This window comes from Myxocyprinus asiaticus, chromosome 33, assembly GCF_019703515.2.
Source record: "Myxocyprinus asiaticus isolate MX2 ecotype Aquarium Trade chromosome 33, UBuf_Myxa_2, whole genome shotgun sequence".
Lineage (NCBI taxonomy): Eukaryota > Metazoa > Chordata > Actinopteri > Cypriniformes > Catostomidae > Myxocyprinus > Myxocyprinus asiaticus.
The window spans coordinates 34,846,716-34,864,651 of record NC_059376.1 but is presented as its reverse complement, the minus strand read 5'-3'; the positions used below and the strand labels follow the sequence as shown (position 1 = coordinate 34,864,651).

General features: G+C 39.4%; 1 protein-coding gene across 1 annotated transcript in view; it reads right to left on the bottom strand.

Moving 5' to 3' along the window:
• Positions 1 to 17,936, bottom strand: part of LOC127424469 (xenotropic and polytropic retrovirus receptor 1 homolog) — a 96,525-nt gene that overhangs the window by 36,715 nt on the left and 41,874 nt on the right. The gene's annotated exons all lie outside the window — the stretch shown is intronic.

Genomic DNA, 17,936 nt, shown 5'->3' with positions numbered 1-17,936 from the left:
CATTAATAGCCTCAACCTTTTCATAGGCTTTAAGAGCATAGAGAGTCATAAACCCAGTGCTTTTTATAAAATATGTAGCTGTGATGTGCTTGTGTGGGATAGACTCACATGAATGCTCAGTTTTTACAAATGCTTTAGAGTGCAGATATCAACCTCAAAGTCTGTTCAGTTCTGCTCTCTTATAGTGAGGGATGCCTGAGGCTTTTGGCTGGGCTGCTACTCTCTATAAATAAGTGAGAATGCAGGTGAAAGCTTTTAGACTTTATTAGAAGATGTTACAGCTGAGCTGATCACACACAAGAAGTTATGTAGACTATGCATCAATTATTATAACCTGAAAAAAGTCAGACTGCTTCACTTCACATAGAAAAAATATTTTGGTCTGTGGTTACACAGCAGCAGATTTAATCTTTATCTCTGATGGTACGATATTAAAGGGATAGTTCACCCAAAAATGAAAATGTTCTCATCATTTACTCACCCTCATGCCATCCCACATGTGTATGACTTTGTTTCTTCTGCAGAACACAAATGAAGATTTCTAAAGAATATCTCAGCACTGTAAGACCATACAATGCAAGTAAATGGTAGCCAGAACTTTTAATCTCCAAAAATCACATAAAGCCAGCATAAAAGTAATCCATTCGACTCCAGCGGTTAAATCCATGTCTTCTGAAATTATATGATGGGTGTGGGTGAGAATAATCAATATTTAAGTATTTTTTACTATAAATCTCCACCTTTGACCAGCCCGACCAGAAAGTAAGTCACACACATCTGGTATGAGGGTGAGTAAATTATGAGAACATTTTCATTTTTGGGTGAACTATTCCTTTAAGGTTAGTTTATCCCTGTTTCTGCTGTATCCACAGTACAATTAACTCTGCTTTCTGTTCTTTAAGTGAAAAAGCATTGCTTAGATTCAGCAACTCAAACTACTTAAAGTTACTCTTTTCTTTTGACATACTGTATAAGAGGTCATTGTACTATAAAAACATACTGCAAGTTTCAAAACTGAAAACTTCCTCCTCATGGCAAAAAGAGAATTTGTTGAAACCAAGCTGCCAAAATGACTCATTCTCTACTTTCTCCACATTGTGATGTCGCACTGTGGTAGGCATTTGTATCTGTGCACCTCCACAACAACACATAACTGTCACGCTCTCGTCGGGCTCTGCCGCTCGTTTCCCCGCTCCAACTTTCTGGAATTCTAATCATCCACACCTGACAGTTGTTAATGATCTCATCATGGACTCTATACAGTATATACTCACACCAAACACTCTTCATTGTCTAGTCTCGTCTTGAGTTACCCAGATCGACTTCCTGATCCCATAGTGATTTTCTCTTCATGCTGAGCCCTTTTCTTCATTGTTTTGATTACAGTTCTTCAGTTGGTGTTTAGCTGTGTTTTCTTTTGTATTAATAAACCTGCATTTGGGTTCCTATATATTTTGCTGTCTTTGTCTGATTTGACAGAAAACTAGACCTACATCATTATGATTCTGAGTTCATGGGCAATGGAGGAGTCAGGAGACAGCAAACAGTCAATGTGAGTATTTTTTATTACTCTCTCAGTGTCACAAGGAATATAAACAAAAAGGGCTCTTGGTGGCCAACATACACACAATCAGGTTCTCAGTAACAAACTCTTCACACTCTCGTGTCACTCTCTCCCCCTCTGACGCTCTGGCATGCCTTATCAGGTCTCCCTCCACAATCACTATGCAGAGGGACAGGTGTTAGAGTAATTACAACCCAGGTGACGAGCCTTACCGCTCTCCCTCTCCCACAGACAGACACATGGCCACGCCCCCCATGCCACAATCATGAACCCAGCAGGATCGGTGTCTCCCTTAGATTGGCTGGCGGTCCATGACCAGCAGCTCCAGAAGCATGGGAAGATGCTTCGCAAGATTCGGCATCTCCTGGACAAATTTCTTCGAGCCCAGCCTGCCGTATCTACCCAGTCCAGTCATGATCCAAATCCCACATCTTCGGCCACTCCACCACCCAATCCCGTTCACCTCTCCTTGTTCTCCCTGACTCCACTGTAGATGTCGTTCTTGGTCTCCCATGGCTCCCCCATTACAATCTTGTTATCTCCTGGTCAACCCATGATGTGTCTGCCTGGGGCGAACGCTGCTTCTCTTCTTCTCCACCTGTCACTTCCTATCTGCCAGCACCCTCCTGTACCCTTCCACTGCCTAACCACCACTATTGAGAGCCCTCACGTCCTTCCCGAGACCTCTATCCCTCCAACCTACCGGAACTTCGCTGAGGTGTTCAGCCCGCAAAAGGCCTCCCAACTTCCTCAATCTCGTCCTTGGGATTGTGCCATTGATCTCCTTCAGGTGCACCTCTTCTCTGGGTAAGATCTATCCTCTGTCTATCCCTTAGCAACAGGCCATGGAGGAATATGTGGAGGAAGCCCTGAAGCAAGGCTACATCTGTCCATCCACTTCACCAGCCACCTGGAACTTCTTCATTGTGGCCAAGAAGGATGGGGGTCTCTGTCCCTGCATCGACTATGTGACCTCAATAGCATCACTGTGAAGTTCTGGTATCCCTTACCCTGGTACCTGCAGCCCTGGAACTATTGATAGGGGCCAATATCTTCTCAAAACTCAATCTTTGTAGTGCCTACAACTTTTGTTCTGTAAGGGGGTGAGTGGAAGACCGCATTCATCACCTCCAGTGGGCATTACAAGTATTGGGTTATGCCGTATGGACTGGTCAGTGCCCCCTAATTGTTCCAGTCTTACATGAATGTAACCTCCTGGTCCCAACCATCTACAGTGAAGGAGCTGCAGAGGTTCCTCGGTTTCACCAACTTCTACCGATGGTTCATCCAGAACTTCAGCACGGTAGTCGCACCACTCACCAACCTCCTGAAAAATAAGCCCAAAGCACTAACCTGGTCATCACAAGCTTCCGAGGCCTTCCAGCACTAGAAATCGGCATTCACCATGGGGCCCATCCTCAAGCACTTTAATCCAGATCTCCCCTTCATCGTCAAAGTCAATGCCTCCACGACAGGGGTGGATGCTGTGCTCTCTCAATGACAAGGGAATCCTCCTAAGCTCCATCCCTGTGTGTTCTTCTCAAGGAAGTTTTCTCCTGCAGAATGCAACTATGACATTGGCAATTTTTTGGAGATTTTTTGGCTATCAAGCTGGCACTCGTCACTGTTCACCATCATCACTGCCCACAGCAACCTAGAGTACCTACAGTCAGCAAAAAGACAATCCTGACCAGCACGCTGGGCACTACTCTTCACAAGATTCAACTTCACCGTCACCTACCACCCGGGCTCCAAGAATGTTAAGGTGGATGCTCTCTCCTGCCTCCACTCACCTGATCAAACCACATACACAGCAGAGCCCATTCTACCTTCCTCCTTCATCGTCAGCCCTATTCGATGGGAACAGCGTATCACCCAAGCCACTACTACTGAACCTACTCCCTCAGATTGCCCTACTGATCTCACATTCGTCCCTTCCTCACTATGTTCCCAACTTCTCGAGTGGCTCCACTCATCTCCTGGATCAGGACATCCAGGAATCTCTCATACCCTCTCTCTCATCCTCAATAAATATTGGTGGCCCCAACTTAACAGAGACATCTCCAATTTCGTCCACTCCTGCCCTGAGTATGCTATGGCCAAGGTACCACTTCATCTCCCAGCTGGCAAGCTTGAACCTCTCCCCATTCTAGAATGACCTTGGTCCCACCTCGGAGTGGATTTCATAACTTTACCTCCCTCCTTCTCAAGGCTACACCTGCATTCTAGTGGCGGTCGATTGATTCTCCAAGGCTTGTCAGCTTGTCCCCCTCAAGGGCCTCCCCACGGTCATGGAGACTGCCAAAGCACTCTTCCATCATGTCTTCAGGAATTTTGGGTTACCTGAAGTTTACCCGTGTTTTCTTTTGTATTAATAAACCTGCATTTGGGTTCCTATATATTCTGCTGTCTTCATCTGATTTTACATTTTTACTTCGTAGCTCCACCCAGTAGCAGTGAGTAGTGAGATGACAAGGAGAGAGTAGGTCAGTCAAGAGCCAGTCATAACAGTGGGCATTATTGTCAAGTCTTAAAGGAGATGCAGCACCAAAACAGAGCATTTCTGACAGGGGGTAAGAATGAGGGTCATGTTTTACAAACATGTGACTGTTTTTGGTGCACAAAAAAAGCATGTCATAACCCCTTTAACATTTTATTTGCATCTCAACATAGACTGCACATTAACAAATGGAGCCAGATGCATTTATTATTCTGCATATTGAACATGTCTGTACTTGTTCAAAGGCTACTTTTATCAGCATACAAGATTCCATTTGAGCAATTTACACACTGTTGCAACAAAAAGAGAAATAGAGAGAAATGAGGAACCAAAGTGAGCTCTGACCCCTTTCACTGTGTCTCTCTGTGTAATGTAAAGAGGAACACAGAGGAAAGAGAAGAGAGAGAAACAGTAGAGAAAAACACTCATGGCCACCTGTTCTTTTAAAGCTAAAGTTTAAGAACTGGTGGGGCTCAACCCAAAACATGACACACACAAAATTAGAGTGCAACTTTAATAAGATTATTGAAAAAAAATTTAGACAAATAGCACTGCAGCACAGCTTGTTACATGAAAAGCTCAATGCGTACTCATTAAAAATCTCTGTTACTGGGGTTGTTATGGTTACAGAGGAAGCCCTCTGTGATGTCTTAAGTGGTGTCTTCCTGCTGGTCACCGCTCACACTGACAAGAGGGACTGAGAGCCCTTGTTAGCCTTAGAGTGACACTATGGCTCTGCCGTGACCCGGAGACTAAGGAACAGGGGATTAGCAAGATACTGAGTTTAGAGAAAAGTATGAGAGAGAAGAGACCAGACAGCACATGTCTTATGTCATAGCTAAATGGCCACCAGCTCTTTTCATTTTTGGCATTTTGCAGATATGTAAATGCCGATCTGGTGTGATGTGCGTCTGTATTAGTCTATAAATATTCTGACCCGCATATGTAGTGTTCATAAGCCTTGTATTAATTATGGAACTCTGGGATATTGTTTAGACAAAAGGTTTTATTTTATGAGAGGGAAAAACTTTAGGTTTAAGAGTAAAACCACCGATATCCACAAATCTTGGTCTTACCATGGTCTTATTTTAACCTCTCAACTCCTAATGGACACAGTAATACTTTACATAAAGGTTGTATTCGTCAACAATAGTTAACGCAATTAGATAACATGGACTAACAATAAACAGTACTCATTAATTAATCATGTTTAAGGTTGATTTCTACGTACACAAATACAGTTTTTATTTTAAAAGTTGTTTATGTTAACATTAGTTAATGCATTATGAACTAACATGAACTAACAATGGACAATAGAAGTTTGATAAATTAACATTAAGATTAATAAATGCTATTAATAGTTGTTGTATATTGTTAGGTTATGATATCTAATGCATTTACTAAAGTTAATGAATAGGACCTTATTATAAAGTGTTACCGGACAAGCAAACAAACACTCATACAAGACCAAAGTGAGAAAAGCCTTCTGTTTTCTAGACAACCACAAGATATGATAAGAGCACATTGATTTATGGATGAGAAACTAGAATTGTTGATAAAGCTAGAAAGAGGTATGACATGTACAGTATACTTTTTTCTAAAGCAACTTTCAGTGCATTGAAAATATAAATTTTCTCAGTATGTGTTCCCTGGAATTGAACCCTTGACTTTGGCATTGCACCATGCTCTATCATTTAACCTACAGGAACACAGCACAAAAGGGAAAGCGACAAACAGGAGAGATTGCCAGGAAATCCTGCAGAGTTCAGGTAAATCATCTGCCTTTACTGTAATTCAGTTTTGTTGATGCAAGTCAAAGCTCAAACTAATCTTCAGTTTCACAGTGAAATTCAGAGATTCAGCACTATGGACAGCTCACAGTAGAAAAGACTAGGATGTATGGTATTTTTATAGCTTTTATAGAGTTTTATTCTCAATCAGTTTGGTTCCTGACATAAAACCCAGTGACTTTCATTGCTCTAAATTAGACATGAGAAGTGCCTGACATCAACACACTTGACTACTCCTGACTAAGGAACCTCCTGTCTGTTAAATCCTAGACATAAATACTGTACACCGATCCTTAGAGCTGCAACTAACACTGCTCTCTCTCTGTCTCTGTCTGTCTCTCTCTATCATACCAACGCTTGCTCACATGAATATAACATTTTCCCTCTGGGTGCCTAGATTTACTAGAACTGACTGTGCCCATAGATCAAGGGATCAGACTGTGTATTGTTTTACCCCAAAAAGCCCTGCAGGAAGAGGATCCATCTGTCTAGACTTCCAGAATAAAAATACAATGTTAAATGCATTTTTTCCCCCAGATTCTTACCCTGAAAGGATACATCAATGCAAGATTGGCAAGAACATGTACAACTAAGCATGTACAAGGTTTTATGGCAGACAAAGGGAGAGCAAGGCTCAACAATAAGGATGGCCTGATCACCCAGGGCCAGTGTGAGAGAGTTTCAGGCAAGTTGATGGAACTATCATTTGCCCTGCTATCATGCCAGTACTTACATTCTTACGTTCCAATGATGTAGCCAACACAGTCTCTTGACAACTTAATTCATGTAAGAGATGACAATAATTTGTAGGAGATGGCGAAATCATAAGATATCTAACGAGTTGGCTTGTTTGAAAATATACCATTTTTATTTCCATTGGAGGCTGACCAATCAACAAACAGAATTTCAAAAAGGATACCATACAGGCATTACATTTTAGCTTGCCTCCTATTTAGTACTTTATTTTAAGAAAGGAAACATCTGTGTACAAATTTGGTTTCTTGTTTCATATTTATTTTTGCAGTACAAATGACTGATTTATGTCAATGAATTGTAATACGCTTCCCTCATCTCATTCCAAACCTTGATGTTTTCTTTCTTCTGTGCAACACAAAAGTTATTTTTCCCATTAAAATCATTGTTTAGGTTTAGGGTTTGGGAAAGCGGTTAGACTTTATGGTTCAGTTTAGATTTGGTTTATGGGTTAAACTTACTTAATAACATCAAAAAATTGTAATAACATGTTCAGTGGATCGTATATTTTCTCTGTGGGAGTAAAAGTTGTACATTTTTGTATGAGCAAACTCACACAATTTCTTACAACTCCGCCATCTCATACTATTATTACAACTTCTACATTTGTTGAACTTGTACATGTTTTTATGTCTTAAACCAGAAGAATTGTTTTTCTGTGATGCATTAGTTAAGCTGAAAATGATTAACAAATCAGTAATATTTAACACTGTATGCCATCGTTTTTCAGCAAAAGTTAGTGTAGGAAATTATAGCTGCCATAAAGTTACATTATAGCTGTACTCTATAATTTCCTGCCATTATTGCAAAATGAAAACCAACATTATTTGTTGATTGTAGATTTACAACATTAAGAACATACAGAAGAACATTAAGAAAACATTGTTAAATGAAAAATCTAATTACAAAATCTTTTTTTCTGACACTAATAATTATTATTATGTTAAATTATATGTTTAATTATAATTATGTTGCTTAAAATAAAATGTATTTTGTGGTAGGGCCTGTTAAAATGCTGGCAGGGACAAACAGCCCCAATGGACCATCAGGGAAAAAAATCCTTGTTATATATATCCTTCCCTGGAGAGACAGAAAGAGAGAGAGAGAGAGAAGGCATTGCATGTATTGTCCAGGGTGAACGATATCATCTCTCATTAAAGGGCTACTGGTAGTGAGTGTGAGAACAGCCATTCTTAGACTGACGGCTGGATGACCTCTCCTCATTTTACAATCCATTTAACCGATGTAATAGCGCCTCATTGCTGTTTATCGCCTATGTCTTGCTGTTTGTGTTGTTGCAGCATGGTTGCACAGTGGTGTGAGTCCCCCGTCTCCTATCTACCCTCTACATATAGATCTTAATCATTGCTGTTGAATTTAAATGTACGCCTGGTGGCAATAAAGAGGCGAGTGCACACTTTTGTTGTTGGAGTTTTTACAAGGGCCCATCATCCTGAGTAAATCAGAGGGAGTGATTATTCGCTCTTGCTGGCGCACCCTATTAAAAGGCCGAAGCGAGTGGGTGGGATTGTAGGAGGCCAGCCATGTGCTGGAACCTGTTAAGCAGGAACAATGCATGCTGGGATGGAGACACAAAGTGAGAACATGAAACGCAACACATAAAAGCCTCTTGCAACCACCCAAACGCCCCCTTGCCCCCTCGCTAAGTTCAACCAGACCCTCTGAGATAAAAGAGAGTGCTTGTAACAGCCCCCGTCCCTCAAGCCACAATTAGGCTGACCAATCAGAGAGCTTCTAGAGATTATTTGCAATGCACATTAACAAGTCTGGCACACCCAGGGCAGCATCTGTGTAAATAACATGTAAAAAACACTTGCAAAGTAAGCAAGAAGGAGATTCTCTTGAGATGTCTCAGTCTAGACTTATTCATCCGAATGCCGTTCAGCACATTGAGAGCATAAATCTTGGTTTCAGTGGGTGTTATTTGGGGGATATGAGAGTAGGGGGATGGGGGGAGGGATTCCCGGCAGCATGCAGACTGGGTGAATCTATTAGGAAGTGTGGTGGACGACACAGATGGGATGTGAGTTGGATGGTGGGGTATGAAATCTGAGCCAGTCAGAGATATGACGCTGGTTCAGATTTGGTCCACAAAAATGACACCATAAAATATTCAGCTATGCCCAAATCCATCAGACAAGACTAGATTCAGCCAAAGATGAAGTTTATTAAAGGTACAGTAAATAAACATAAGCATCTTATGCAAAAAAGCATTTTTGTTTTTTGGATTTTCTCCCTTTTTCTCCCCAATTTGGCATGCACAACTCCCAGTGTGCTCTAAGTCCTCATGGTGGCATAGTGACTCATCTCAATCCAGGTGGCGGAGGACAAATCTTAGTTGCCTCCGTTTCTGAGACAGTCAATCTGCGCATTTTATCACGTGGCTTGAGCGCGTTACCGCAGAGACCTAGAGCTTGTGGAGGCTCGCGCTATTCTCCGCGGCATCCACGCACAACTAACCACGCACCCCACCAAAAGTGAGAACCACATTATAGCGACCACAAGGAGGTTAACCCAACGTGACTCTACCCACCCTAGCAACCGGGCCAATTGGTTGCTTAGGAAGCCTGACTGGAGTCACTCAGCACGCCCTGGATTCGAACTTGCGACTCCAGGTGTGGTAGTCAGCGTCTTTACTTGCTGAGCTACCCAGGCCCCCCTAAAAGCATTTTTTGTTAAAGCATTTATACTAGTTCTTCCATACAAAAATGTGCTGTTCAGTCTGTAAAGTTAAATGTAGTTTAAAGTTCAATTTGATGTAAATTATCTTTTTAAAGAAATGATCCAGATTCAATATGTTGATTACCACAAAAAAATCATTTCAATCATTTAAAATAAAATGCAAAAATCCCAGTTACAGTAAGGCACTTACAATGTAAGTGAATAGGTCTAGTCCATTAACATTAAAATGCATTTAATGCATAATGTTTACATCTTGCTGATACACCTCTGAAACAATGTGTAAAAGTAAAGTTTATAGACTGGCCCCATTCACTTACATTTTAAGTGCCTTACTGTAATCTTGATTTTTGCATTTTTTTAATAATTGAGGAACGAGTCAAAATTATTTTCTGTGGTAATTATTGGATTTGGAATTATTTAATATATATGGAATTATATTTCTGCTGGCGGGTCCACGATTTAAAAAAAAAGTTTACACTTAAAACATTAAAGTCCCCGTATACATACACTACCGGTCAAAAGTTTTGAAACGCCTGACTGAAATGTTTCTCATGATCTTAAAAATCTTTTGATCTGAAGGTGTATGCTTAAATGTTTGAAATTAGTTTTGTAGACAAAAATATAATTGTGCCATCATATTCATTTATTTCATTACAAAACTAAAATGTAATAAAATAAAAAAAAGTTTTTTGAAATTGATGACTTGGACCAAATAATAAAGAAAAGCAGCCAATAAGTGCCCAAACATTTGCGATGCAAATTAGCGCCCCCTAGAGGTAATGGGGTAGAAATATTAATATGAATATAAAAGTATTTCACATGGCACTTAAATGGAAAAGTCATATATCAAATGAAAGCTCTCATTCTCAAGAATGTGACTGTACAGTTTATTGTATTGCCCTAATACCACAGTTCTAAAGATTTTCAAAAGAATCACAAAGTGAAATATAATTTCTGTAAGTCATCAACTACTTATGTTTCTTTAATGCACCGATCATTGCTGCTGTTAGCCCCAAATAGCTAAAACCTTCATATCTTCTTTTACCTAAGGCAGTTGTTTAAAAAAATTGCCATTTTTTGCTTGTTTTGTACTGAACCCGGAATATTCCTTTAAAAGTGGTCTACTAATGAACTTCTATTGTGTTATTAATGTAATCCCTGTGTGTGGATTTCTCTGTTTTTTCTATGTAAATGGTCCCTTTCTGATATTCTTTCACATATTCTGTGAAAGTCACAGAATTGACTGGCTTTACATGGTCATGACAGGAGTCATATATTGTATAAGAAAACATTGGGTGTACCCTTGTACAGACAAGCTTAGCAAAAAGAGATTTTATCACATTAAAATGCATAATGTATAGTTTTGTAGCTATAATTTTGAAAAATGTGAAGTGTATTTTAAAGTCTTCCATTTTAAGTGCACTACTGAGCAAGTCGAAATTATGTTTTCTGTGGTAATCGACAGCATGTCACAAACACTGTCAGGTGAAGCTTTTCTTGCATTGAAAGATGAACATTCCTTCAATCAATCCAGAAATCATTCCATTAAAATTATATTTTAGGGTTTAATAAAGTGCCTTTTTTTTTTTATGTACGCCGTATTTGTCTGGCCTCATTTAAAAGTGGCTCCACTCAAGTATGTGAGCTGTCCGTGGTTCTGAAATTGTTTTTCCAACTGCAGAGCACTCCCAACAAACTCCTTGACTGTTTCTTTAGACCAATACACTATTAAACTTTTATAATGGACCATTCCATTTTAGTCTCAAAGCACAAAAGAAAAGCTACAGTATAAAGGCACTCATGACCCCATGGTTTGACCTAAATCTTTCAAAGTACATTACAGAAAACCTTCAAATAATAAGCCTAACACTGCACTTCTGTTATAGCTTAAACTTTGGTCTCAGCGTCTTTCCACTCACCAATAATGTGACTTGACAACAAACAATTGCAAACAAGCAAACATAATTTATTCTACTCTAACGTACCCAGTCTAATAAAGAGCAGGACAGACATGATATTTATTCCCCTGTAATTGTTTTAGGGGTTCCTGAGAAAGAAAACTGCACTAGAGTTAATCGGGAAAGACTATGTGAAGTTGGCCAGTCCTAATGTAATCCTAATGAGCTGTTTTTTGGAAATGCATACAATTTTAGGACAGAGGAACTATTCATTGACTGAACAGATTTAAGGACAAGGACACATTAGCATGGAATCTGAGTGGAAATAACAAAGAAAGTTTAGGGTTTTCAACAGAACTTAAATGGAAGAAATGGACTGCAGGAAACAAGATATCTTTTGCTGAGTTGATGAGACCAGACATGCAGAGATTTGTTATACATCATTCAAAGTTTCCATAAAACATTTTCTTACCGTCCACTGAAAATACTTATACACTTGAATAATACAGAGGCTCCAAAAAGCATTTGGACACACACGAATGTAAAGTGCCATTGCACAAGAGAACATCAAAGCAAGTGGAATTTATTTTCAAGAAAGTTAGCAGTACTTATTAAGCAAAACATTTCATGGAACATGTCCATATTAATGTGATGAACTACACCTGTTGTTACTCTGCTAGGACACCTCTGTGAACTTGAGAGGAACTGACTTAACACATCCATGCAGATGCAGGTGCCACACATACAGCTGCCACTTGGTTTGATATTTTTTGTAATTTTATGTAATGAAATTCATACATTTTGAAATGTGGCAGTTGCATAAGTGTCCAAATACATTTTGGGGCCACTGTATAACAACAAATACAGCTCTAAAAAGGACCATCTCCTTATCTCAATATAATCCCTCAAAACATAAGCAAATATGTATTCAGAGTCTCTGCCAGTTCCACCTAAAAATAATCTCTGTTTTTTGCTGATGTGGGAAAGAAAGGCTGACGCACAGATTGGCCGTTTGCTGACCCCGCCGAGCATCTCAGCTGTGAAGTATTATCGGTCCAGCTCACAGTCAGACTCAGACCAGATGTCTACATATTAGGCCTTAAAAACAGCTCTACCACAGCTCTTTGAAGATTTCTCTCTTTCTGACTCATAGGTAGTTGGAAAGGTTACTGATAAAACATCCACTGAATATTTGTCTTCTTTGTTTAGCGCAGATAGTTCTTTTAAACGCCACAGGTTTGGGGTAACACTGAGAGGAACTGTCTGGCATATTTATGCAATATACGTGTAGGCTAATATATATGTATATATATATATATATATTTATATATATATATATGTACAATATACAAATACAAATCTTTTATATACATTAGCAAGGGAATGTAATGCAGAAGAGGTAGGATATGTTGGATAAATTTAAATAGACTAAGCTGTGTATAGCACATAATTATTGCTCAATGGGGCAGTTTTAACTGTTCATGAGATGGATAGCCTGAGGGAAAAAACTGTTCTTGTGCCTGATGGTTCTGGTGCTCAGTGCTCTGTAGCGCCAACCAGAAGGCAACAGTTCAAAAAGGTAGTGGGCTGGGTGAGTGGGGTCCAGAGTGATTTTTTCAGCCCTTTTCCTCACTCTGGAAGTGTACAATTCTTGAATGGAGGGCAGGGGGCAACCAATAATCCTCTCAGCAGTCCAAACTGTCCTTTGTAGTCTTCTGATATCCGATTTCGTAGCTGCACCAAACCAGACAGTTTTTGAAGTGCAGAGGACAGACTCAATGACTGCTGAGTAGAACTGTATCAGCAGCGCCTGTGGCAGGTTGAACTTCCTCAGCTGGTGAAGGAAGTACAACCACTGCTGGGCCTTTTTCACAATGAAGTCAATGTGTGTCTCCCACTTCAGGTCCTGTGAGATGGTGGTGCCCAGGAACCTGAATGACTGTTTAGAATGGTGAGCGGGGTCGATGCTGGGGTTTTCCTCCTAAAGTCCACAATCATCTCCACCATTTTGAGCGTGTTCAGCTCCAGCTTGTTTTGACTACACCAGTGAGCCAGCCGTTCAACCTCCCTTCTTTATGCAGACTCATCATCATCTTGGATGAGGCTGATGACAGTGATGTCATCTGCAAACTTCAGGAGCTTGACAGAGGGGTCTTTGGCAGTGCAGTCATTTGTATACAGGGAGAAGTGTAGTGGGGAGTGCACACATACCTGGGGGGCACCAGTGCTGATTGCACATGTGCTGGAAGTGAATTTCCCCTGTCTCACTAGCTGCTGCCTGTCCGCCAGAAAGCTGGTGATCCACTGACAGATAGACGTGGGAACAGAGCGCTGGTGTAATTTAGTCTGGAGAATAGCTGGGATGATGGTGTTGAATGTCGAACTGAAGTCCACAAAAAGGATCCTTACATATTTCCCTGGTCTGTCCAGATGTTGCAGGATATGATGCAATCCAATGTTGACTGCATTATCCACAGACCTGTTTGCTTGATAAGCAAATTGAAGGGGATCTAGAAAGGGTCCAGTGTTGTCCTTCAGGTGGGCCAACACCAGTCTCTCAAATGATTTCATGACCACAGACGTCAGAGCGACGGGTCTGTAGTCATTAAGTCCTGTGATTTTGGGTTTCTTTGGGACAGGAATGATGATTGAGCTTTTGAAGCAGCATGGGACTTCACACTGCTCCAGTGATCTACTGAAGATCAGTGTGAAGATGGGGGCCAGCTGGTTAGCACATGATTATAGACAAGTGGGTGAAACACCATCTGGGCCCTGTGCTTTTTTAAGTCATATATTTAAGTCATTTATCATAAATTCTCCCCTCTGCCCAGTAGGGGGCAATATGCATGAAGAATATGAATCACCGAAAACAAAAGAAGAAGAATGGGAAAGTGAAACTGAAGTGGAGATTGACTGAGCAAGGAGGAGAAATTATAGTAAAAAAGAACTAAAATATTGACCTTTTTCTCACCTACACCTATCATATTGCTTTTGAAGATATGGATTTAACCACCAGAGTCATCTGCATGGAGTACTTGTTGCCCTTATGTGGATTTTGGAGCTTCAAAATTTTGGCATCCATTCACTTGCATTGTATGGACCTACAGAGCTGAAATATTCTTCTAAAAATCTCTTTGGTTTGTGGCACAGCATTTATTCTAACACACTGTAACATCTATATTTAGCTCCCTTAAAAAAGTAATAGACTTCTTTGAATTAAGACAAGTCATGACAAGAAGACATTGTCTACCACAGCATGTATTCACAGCAGAGAAATGTCCTTGCACTACCTGGAACAAAATGTAATACGAAAGCTGCTTTTAACATTGTTTGATTTGGTTTTCTTCAAATGCAAAGTTTGGAGACACTCCAGAGGTAATGTCACCTTTGAAAATGGCGGAACGGAGCTTTCAATTATCTCCAGACAGCATGTCTGCCGGCCATGGGGCTTATAAAACAAAGGACTTATTAATCTAGTCCCCAGCGATGAGCTCTGAATTAGCAGGGGTGAATATTTTAACACCTCTGTGTGCCAGTGTGAGCTCAGATACAGTGCTGCATCTCATCTCCGGTAAATGTCAGAGAATAGAGCTTTTTGAAAAACAGACGGAAGGAGTGGAGTCTCACTAGAAAACCTCTTTATATTAGCCTGGGAAGGTTTCCATGTCCATTAAATGCCTGAATAGAGGGGAGTTTGCATGTGTAAACTCAATCCAATCAGGACCTAGAGTGTGTCAGCATGGAGCAGGGCAAAACAGAAACTGAGAAACATAAATTTTGGGAGTCAATAAATGTGAGAAAATCATGATGGACTGATGAAGTGAGAAATAAAGTAAAAAAAAAAAAAAAAGCTACATTGGCAAAGTTTTTACCTAGTAAAGGAATAAGAGAAAATTATATTTGTAGCGTCAACAATCCAAAAATCAATCCTCTGATTGTTTATTAAAATGTTTTCACATTTCATTTTTGCGTCAATGACCTGATGCAAATGTTTTTTCCAGATCTATTCAAGTTATTCAAAAGTACATTAAAAATGCAATTCACACAAAACAATTACATGAATACACCTCTTCTGTGATGAACATGTTTTCAATTACAGAGTCATTTTGATATTTTTTCTGGGGCTTAAAGTAAAAATGTGACTGTCTGGAGACAGTAAAAAAAAAGATCTAAGTCTCATTAAAAGCTGAAATTCTTGAAAAAAGAAATTATGGCATAAGTAGTGCAGAATAACCTTTAATTATTATTTGTAAAACAAAACATATTTAATATTAAAAAACTTTTGTCCACCAAATCAAAGTCAGGTGGTGTAACCAACAAGTAGGTTGCAAAAAAAAAAAAAAAAAAAAAAAAAAAAGAAAGAGAAGAGCCCTTTAGACCTTCAAGAATGTGTGTGAAGTCAAAAAAAATAAAGTAAATTATTTTGACATTTTGTTCAGGTCAAATAGAGTAACCCAGAGAAAACTTCTTGACTCAAAAATTTATGATATTTGCAAAAAATATTTTAACCTTGAAAAATATGTTTGAAAACTATTTAAAATTAATGATTAAGTTGTGTACCCTTTCATGTATTTCAGATGCAAGTAAAGTATTTTAATACCTTTTGCTTGATGACTACACCATATGACATTTTTAAAGTCATGAAGTAATATTTTGTAGAAAATGCTATAAATGATTTTGAAATTTGAAATTTTATTATGAAACCAACATGGACACAAAGAATACATTTCAATTAACTTGAAACATGTTTTAAAGATTTTTAAAATATTTCAAATTTTTTCACCTTGGACAACCTTATTTATCAATGACCCATTAACCTCATAGCATCGGTGATCCCGTAATGCTTCATTATGTCCGACATGCAATACAAAAGTGAGACCTATAGTATTTGCAGCTTTGGAAAACAGCCTCCTTTCCCCCAGAGACAGCATCCTAGAGAGTATAAGACTCTTTTCCACCTGGTATTCCATACAATTCTTATTACACTGTTATTACACTGAGTTTTTGCCTAATACAGGGTATCAACATTTGTTCTTCATCTTAAATTTTACAACCATTTAGGGCATTGCTATTAGCTTAATAAGCTTGCTAATTTAGTGATTACTGTAATGAATTAAGCAGGTTTAATGCTTTAGGCAGAAAGAGAAGTGGAAGACTAGCCTGAGTGGGTGGTTTGAATCATGTAACACAGTAATTCTACAATAGACATCCTGAACCTCCATTAACTCTCTCTCTCTCTACAATGGTAATTCTGAATCTCCATGAACTCTCTCTCTCTCTCTCTCTCTCCTCCTTAAACCTACATGACACGGCTCATTATTACCTCCTCCTTTAAGTATCTTTACAAAGACAGTAACCAGTTTATGGATACATTCCACCACCCTTTCAGGCCCATTACATGCACACAGGTGGGCATAGATCTCTATTACAGACACTGAGGAAGAACAAGAGCTGCGTGGAAGCTTTTTTTAAAGGATCTCAAAATACAGATGACTCAATAATTGGGTTTTGAATCTACAGTATATTAGTAAATCTACCACATTGTACGCCTCTGAAAAAATAAAAATAAAATTATGCTATGACCTGTACATATATTTCAAGAAGAATCAGCAGCGACCTCATTTTATACACACCATTAGATTGGTATGATGTTAATTTGTAGAATTGTTACTGTAGATGTAACCTCTATGGTAGCAGGTAAAATCAGGAAAGCACGATCAGCTGATGAGGGTCGTAAGCTGTCTCACATCTACAGGGCACTTGAACGACACATTCAAACAGCAGTTAATGAGATGTCTCACATATCTCCCTCCTCAGGCCCTTTGAGACCAGCGCAAGACACACAGCAGCTGCTCCCCGCTGCTTTCTGAAGACACTCCACGTGTGTGGGTGTGTGTGAGAGAGAGAGAGAGAGAGAGAGAGAGAGAGAAAGAGAGAGAGAGGGTGACCATGTGGTTATCTGTTTTTGCAATCTGCATCTGCATGAGTCTCCATGTCTCCAGTAAACAAGCTTCCACAGAAGAAATAAAGTCATATAAGTTTGAGATGTATTAGAGTGAGTAAATTAGAATGATCATTTTTTGGGCGAGCTATCCCTTTAAATTTTGGTCTGTTTCTCAACCACGCAATTGAATGGCTTCAGAAGACTTGAAATATATAGCACATGATGTATAGACTAATTTTATGATAATTATATTGTGATAATAAATGATAATATATATATTTTTTTAAATTTCTCCTTTTGTACATGTTCTGTGGAAAGAACATCATATGGGTTTGGAACAACAGAAGGATGAGTAAATAATGAAAGAATTTTCATTTTTGGCTGAACTTTTCCTTTAAAACATTCTCTTTCCCTTTTTTTTCCGTCAGATATAATGACATAGCCTCCCAAACAGCAATTTCATGTCTGCTGCTTTTGTGGAACTGACATCACTGCTATCGACCTGTCACAAGGCTGCTGCCATTACCTTGTAGTCATTAGCAACCACCACCTAGAGAATGGCCTTTCAACCGCCCAACCAATTGCTTTCACATGAGTCTGTGTGCATGCATGCGAATGAGCAGATGTTTGCTGTGTGTGTACATGCATTCCAGTATGTGTGTGTGTGGGAGTTGGGGCCGCAGCATTGCAGCTATGGGTGTGCATGTTTCCTTCTTGTTTCTTTTGCGTGTGCAATGTTTTTTATTTTTTCAGTTTTCCATAGGCGACGAAGCAGAAAGAGCAT